The sequence below is a fragment of the Micromys minutus genome (assembly GCF_963924665.1).
Source record: "Micromys minutus genome assembly, chromosome: 23".
Taxonomy (NCBI): Eukaryota; Metazoa; Chordata; class Mammalia; order Rodentia; family Muridae; genus Micromys; species Micromys minutus.
In genome coordinates, this window is record NC_137958.1 from 9,768,783 (window position 1) to 9,776,331 (window position 7,549).

The 7,549-nt window shown below is 42.6% G+C and overlaps 1 pseudogene across 1 annotated transcript; it reads left to right on the plus strand.

Annotated features, from left to right (window-relative positions):
- The first annotated feature begins 6,450 nt into the window (after positions 1-6,450).
- LOC308435630 (ATP synthase F(0) complex subunit C2, mitochondrial-like) lies at positions 6,451-6,863 on the plus strand (annotated as a pseudogene). The gene has a single exon. The product of its transcript is annotated as an ATP synthase F(0) complex subunit C2, mitochondrial-like (transcript).
- The last annotated feature ends 686 nt before the right edge of the window (positions 6,864-7,549 follow it).

The window sequence follows — 7,549 nt, forward strand, 5'->3', positions numbered from 1 at the left end:
TGCCTGGCTAAAATAATACTTTGACAGCTTGTAGAGACATAGTTCCCCTACAGAAAGTTCATGCATTTGAAGTATACTAATCAACGGTGTAGCTCAGTGGTAGTGCACACCAAGTAAGTATATTCTGGGATGGCTTCAGTGTTCTATGTTACACATTTCATTTTAGAGTATTTTCTTTTAGAAAGTGTGTGTGTGTGTGTGTGTGTGTGTGTGTGTGTGTGTGTGTGTGTTAGTATGCATGCAGTGCTCACTGAGGCCAGAAGAGGGGGTCAGGTACTCTAGAACTGCAGCTACAGTATTTGAATCAACATGTGGCTGCTGAGAAACAAACTTAGATACTCTGCAAGAGCAGCAGGTGCTCTTAACCACTGAGCCATGCTCCTAAAGTAACCCCATGCCTGTTAGTTATCACCCCAGGCCCTTCTTTCCCTAGCCCCAGGTACTCACGCACTACTCCTGCTTTCTGTCTGCCCGGTGCTACCTGAGCCGTCTCCCAAGCCCCGGGTTTCATGCTTTGTTTTGTTTTGTAGTCCAGGTTATCCTTGAGTCACTAGGATGACCTGGAACTTGTGATTCTCCTGCCTCACTTCCTGTGTGCTGGGATCACACATGTGCACTGCCACACCCCCTTTTTTCAGTATCAACCTAATCATTTACAATGATCGTTGTTTTGCCCACTCCTACTCGACTCCTACTAATGGACTCTTAATTTGTTTATATTTTCCCCAAGTCCCTACTTATGGTTTAGTGATAATCCAATTATGTCTTTTAAATTTAAAAATGGGGCTCTTACTTAGTTAAAGGATGTTGGCAGCTTTGTGTTTTTAATACAGTAATCTCTACAATTAAAGGTTGTAAGAAAAACAGGCCCATCATAAAGGTAGAGTTTGGGGAGCATCTATGAATCTGAAGGGTTCAATTTGTGGACATTTCTTGTGTAACCAAATTTGTATTTATGATTTGAAAATCTCCCTGATCGGGTCCCTTGCCCACACCTCTGTGACTGTTTGAAGTTGAGAGTACTGGGTTTTAGGACGGAAATGGCTGTCGGTTTTGTGGAGGCAACAAATTATTTAGAATTTGGGCAGTGTGCCTCTGACCTGGGTAGGTTTGTCTAAATTAAGAACACAGGCTAATGTTTCTCGAGTCTTCAGTCTGATGCTTTATGTCACGTTTCATCTGAAGTCTCAAATTGACACATATTAACCTATACATCTTCAAACCTCTTCAAAATTATATTGGATATGAGCTTGATACTAAACTACCTTATTGCAGCTCAGAAGCTGGCAAGTATAGTAAGTGTTTCCATGGAAACCTTAATGTAATATTCCCTTGCTTTCATTTGAATCTCGATTTTAATATTGCATTAACATTTTCACATTTAGTGAGTAGATATTTGAATTAATATCAGTGCCCACTCTAATATAAATAAAATATAAGAAATAAAAATGCGAGGAACAAATGAACACAATCCAGGATGATGTAGAAATAACAGTACTTGAGTTTTAAATGACTGGGTTCCAGTCATTTATTTCAGAAATTCTTGAAGGATCCCTGTGAAAGATGAAGGAATGTTTGTGGATGACTATGTAGTCTGTGTCTTTAACATCTACAATATAATTCCTAATTCCTAGAGCCTCCTCGGAAGGTCATTCACTGTGCCCTGATTTATTCTCCATTCTTCTGACTAGATAACCTCTGAAGTCCTGTCCTTACGGTGACATGTATGGGTGACACAGTTTATCTTACTCAGACAGTGGTTGTATTATCAAGTAAAGCTTATCTATTTGAATCCATTGTGCAGAAATCCAACATACCACAGATACATTGTAGTATACACAGTATGCATGATAAAGCAGTATTGAAAATCTAAATAAGTAAGGCCAGGAGAGGAGGCTCAGTGGGTAAAGTACTTGCCCTGCAAGTGAAGGACCTGAGTTTGGTGCCCAGCACCCACTTAAGAGCTGGCCTACCTCTGTCCCCAGCTATGGAAAGAAAGGGAGACAGGTGGATCCTGCGGACTTGCTGGCAAAATGGTGTTTCAGGGTTAGTGAGAGACTTTGTCTGAAAAATAAAGTGGAGGGGCTAGAGAGATGGCTCAATAGTTATCCTTACAGAGGACCAGGGTTCAACTCCTAACATACATATGGCAGCTCACAACCATTTACAACCCCAGTTCCAGGGATCCAATGCCCTCTTCTTCCCTCCATGGACATGCATTCAAATATGCAGACAAAACATTCATACACATAAATTTAATTTATTGACTGATTGGTTATTGATTTAAAAGGTTAGGGAAGTAATGTAAGAAGATACCCAGTTTTACCTGTGGCATACACATACACAAACACACACTTGCATATATGCCCACATATATAATAAGTCTAAAAATAAGTAAAAAATAAAATGTTGAGTAAATTTTTTGAAAACAAAATCTAAATATAGGTTGTGATAGTGTGAATAACAGTGGCCCCATAGGCTCATATATTTGCACGCTTAGTCATCAGAGAGTGGTACTTATTGAAAACAATTAGGAGGTGTGGTCTTATTGTCACAGGAAGTGTGTCGCTGGAGGGTAGACTTTGAAGTTTCAATAGCCTAAGCCATGCCCAATAAAACTCTTCCTGCTGTCTGCAGATCCAGATGTAGAATTCTCAGCTACTTCTCTAGCACCATGTCTGCCTGCCTGCTCCCCGTCGTGATAAACTAAACTTCTAAAACTGTAAGCAAACCTCAGTTAAATGTTTTCCTTCAGAAGAGTTGCTATAGTCATGGTGTCTGTTGACAGTAATAGAGCGTATGTATAAAATGTATAGGCAATGGAGAGTATGGTTGGGATGAACACCTGGGTATCTGTTTTCTGCCACTCTTGAGTTGGACACTCTGATGGGCACCTGTGATCCCAGCATGTGGGAGGTTAAGGCAGGAGGATTGCCTTCAGTTGGAGGCCAGCCTGAATTACAGAGTACCAGCCAATCAGGCCTGATACCAAGACCCTTTGATTCTTGCTGATACAATGAGTATCATTTAATCCCATGTGTAAAACAAATCGAGCTAAGATCATGAGATTTCTTATTACTCCCTGTCTTAGTTATGGTTTCCGTGTTATGAAGAGACACCATGACTAAGGTAACTCTTACAAAGCACATTTAATTGGGACTGGCTTATAGGTTTAGAGCAATCCAGTAGCATCATGGTGGGAAGCACAGCCCTGTTCAGACCAGCATGACGATGGAGGAGCTGAGAGTTCTACATCTTGTTCCAAAGGCAAACAGGAGAAGATTGTCTTCCAGGCTTCCAGGAGGAAGCTCTCTCAAAGCCCACCCCAACGATGACACACTTTCTCCAACAAGGTCATACCTAATAGTGCCACCTCCTGGGCCAAGCGTATTCCAACTACCACACTCCCATTCTCCCTACAAGAAATTTGGAAAATTATACATCCACTCAAACCTTTTGACTTTTTCACATTTTTCATTATTAGTTTAAACTAGGCCAGGTTATTTAATTCCTTGCATATTAGCATATTTGTTTATCCTGTGAATTATCTCTGTGTATCTGGAAGCCAGCAGGCACCATGTCCTCTACCACTCCCCACCTGTGCTTTAAGCAAGGTCTCACCCTGAATCTGGGGCTTGTATCTTCTGTGCCAGCCTGGGAGCCAGTGTGGCCCAGCGACCCTCCTGTCACTCTCCTCTTTGGAGCTGCAGATATAGATGTGGAGGGAGACCAGGCTCATGATGCAGTGCTTAGACCCACACTCCAGGTCTAATGGTTAAGAAGAAGCACTGTTAACCACAAAGCCATCCCTCTAGCCCCCATAATAACATTTAAAAATAAAGTATTTATGAACTATACCCTGCAAGACCTACCTTTCAGAAGTGGAAAAGAAGGGTGATTGCCACAGTCTGGAGGAGGGGCAAATGAACTGTTTAATGGGTGTGTATTTCCAGCTTTGCAAGATGAAAAGATTCTTAAGTTGTCTGCACAGTGATGTAAGTGTACTTACCACATTTAATATGATTAACGCAGTAAACACACATGTATATTGACACATTAAAAATTCAAAATAAAATTTAAAAGTAAAGCTTGTGTTTAACAGTCAGAATTATATATTAGTTCTAGTTTTATTTCTATTCCTCCCCAAGAAATTTTAAACTAATCTATTATACTACTTCTTTGATCATATTTTATTGGCTCTTGCTAAATCACATATTTGTAACAAATGTGTGCATATAAGTTTAAATTTGAGAGAGTTTTCCCTTTGAACTCAGCACCAAGTATTTAATGACTAATGTAAAAGACTCTGAGGTTCAGTGGGGGAATGTAGCTCAGTTAGTAGAGCGTCTGCCTAGCATGCATGAAACCCTGGGTTCTAGTCTTACGTAAGCATGTGTTACAGTCCTGTAAGCCCAGCACACTGGAGGTAGGACATAGGGACATCAGGATCCAGTGTCATCCTTGGCTTCATAACAAGTTTAGGTCCAGCTTAGGATCCATGAGACCCTGTCTCAAGTAAAGAAACAATATGATCATATCACAACTGTTTAAAGCAACCTAAATATTTACGTTGTGGTGGTTGGTTATGATTGCTAACTTGGTAAGATTTGGACTCCTAGAATTTGGAAGAATTTAGAATCACCTCAGGGCTATACCTTGGATGTATCTATCAGGATGTTTCCAGAGAGTTTTAACTGGGAAGGATAAACTCCTCCCACTCTCAGATGTGGGCAGCACACGGACTGATATGTCAGACTTTAAAAGGGATTTTTATGTCAGATTTTTAAAAGGGAAAGAGGAAGGGGGCCGGCTACAGGAGCAGCCATTTCCTACCAGCCCCTGACTGTGACTCTTCCCTTGTACTGACTTTTGTTGGTATCTGGTCACAGAGGTGAGAAGGTAACTCCTACATGTTGAACCACTGAAGGTGTTCCCTGCTTGAAAGCAGCTGCTTCTAGATGTGTCCCCAGGCTCAGCCACCAAAGCACACAAAGGCCTTTCCAGCCATGGTAGGTGGGAGTTAGAGCACATCTGAAGCTGGTGACAAGATGTGGCAGCCTCATCCCCACCATGCTAATTCTGCAAATCAATGGAGTCACGAAGCCTTTGAGGCTGGGCCAGATTCACAGGGCTGCCTTCTCCTGCTGCAGGGGTTGCGCCCAGATGAGGCTCATGGGAATTGTCTCCCTTCTCTCTTGCACTATTACTTCTCACTTCACACACTGCGCACATGAAGGTGTTTTGTGTTATTTTTCTGGATGACTCATGTGGGTCAGGACAACTCATATGTAAACATTTTTTTCATACAACTATCTTTAACTCCTTAAATTCCCAGAATAATTACTGCTGCTTAAGCTCATTTTAGCCAGGCACAGTGTCACCTGTAATCTCAACACTTGGGAGGAGAGATAAGGAGGTGACACAAATCCCACTCAAGACTGAGCTACAATGGCAGGTGAGACCCTGTCTTAAATAAACAAAGACCTTTTCCCCTCCAACTTTTAAACAAACATATATTATATTCTGCTAATGCATGTTAACTGCAGCCATTTTAAAGAGCAAGGAAAAATTTAAATGATAACAACTCTGTTGTTACATCTTCTTTGAGATTTTCATAAGCATTATAAAGGTTTAAACCGTTTAGAGAGTGTTGGAGAGTGCACATGTTCTCACAGACACCCACGCTGTCCTCGGCACCCACAGGAGTTCAGTTCACTACTGTCTGGTACTCGAGCCCTAGGGGTTTTAACGCTTCGGCCCTCCACAGGCACCCCACGTATGCACACCAACCCACACACAGCCACATAATTAAAAGTAATTCTTTCAGATTCATTAAAAACAATTATTTCACTGGCTGTTTCCAGAAATTCTCATAAGAGGACAAAACAATGGGTCAAGTCCAGTTTTGTCATTCTGAGAGGACATTAACTGTTTGGTGTAGGAATGCTCACTTCTCTGTGCTAATTTCCTTAATGTTGCAGGGAGCTCTGTGCTAGCCTGGAATTATATCAGTGTTAAAAATGGAGACAGACTGAAGGTACTCACACACACACACACACACACACACACACATCATACAATAAGTAATTTTCAAGATATCTCAGGTTTATGGTAGCTTGAAAGAAAATGGCCCCCATAAACTGACAGAGAGTGGCACTATTAATAGGTATAACCTTGTTGGAGTGGGTGTGGTCTTATGGAGGAAGTGTGTCACTTGGGGTGGGCTTTGAGGTTTCAGATGCTCCAGTTGGTCCTAGTGTCTAGTTCCTCCTTTCCTGCGGCCTGCAGTTCAGGATGTAGAACTCTCAGCTCCTTCTCAGCACCATGTCTGTGTGGATGCTTCCCTGCTTCCCACTGTGATGGTACTGGACTGAACCTCTGAAACAGTTAGCCAGCCACAGTTAAATATTGTTCTATATAAGACTTGCCTTGGCCCCTCACCCCTGAAAATATGCCTGCTCCAAGTTTGTCTCTACCTGCTCCCTGATCATGACCTCTCCGCTGCTGAGCCGTCCGCTGTCTGAAGTGGAGTTGAAGCGACCACAAATGCCAACAGATGAGGACCTTGGCAGCTTGGTGGTCTGATGACCTCTGACTTCATTTATCCCTAGCTGCAGCTTCAAACCAGCATCATTTCAAGGGACATCGACACAGCTGCCAAGTTCACTGGAGCTGGGGCTGCTACAGTTGGGGTGGCTGGCTCTGGGGCAGGGGTGGGGGCTGTTTTCAGGAGTCTCATCATTGGCTATGCCGGGAACCCTTCTCTGGAGCAGCAACTCTTCTCCTACACAGTTCTGGGCTTTGCCCTCTCAGAGGCCATGAGGCTCTTTTGCCTAATGGTGGCCTTTCTCACCCTCATGTGAAGCAGCTGCCTCTATTTCCACCTCCCATAGTTCTTTCGTGTCTCATCTGCCCTGTGTGTTCCTTTTCCTGTTCTTCCCCCACGAAGTCTGGGGAAAGTGCTTGGCTCAGAGTTTGATGAAGAGAAGACAAATAAATACTGTATTAATAAGAAAGAAAAAGTAAAAAAGAGTTGCCTTGGTCATGGTGTCTGTTCACAGAAATAAAGCCCTGACTAAGACAAGGCTGTTGGTGTGGCTGAGTTGGTAGAATTCATACCTAACTTGCTCCAGGCCTTGAGTTCAATCTCCAACACAGCATAAAGCAAGTTCAGTAGCACACACCTGCAGCCTCACACTCTGGAGGTAGAAGCAAGAAGAGTAAAAGTCAGGCCAACCTGGGGTATGTGAATCCCTGTCTTAAAAACAAACAAACAAACAAAACACCTCAATCTGTCACATAATTTAGCATGCATCTTTCTACCTAAATGGATTCATGTTGAGAAAAATGTCTGACATCAGTCCTTTATCTATTTGTAGTCATTCTCTTAAAGGTGTTTCCAGTCAAGCCTAATACAGTCCTTAGACCCCACTGGCATGTCCCTTTCTCCAACGAGCTGTTGCTGGCTTCCCCTAACTCAAGCCTGACCCAGTCATCTTTTCTGTGTCCCCTGTGAGCACTTGGCTTTGCATGAAGATTTTCTTGTATT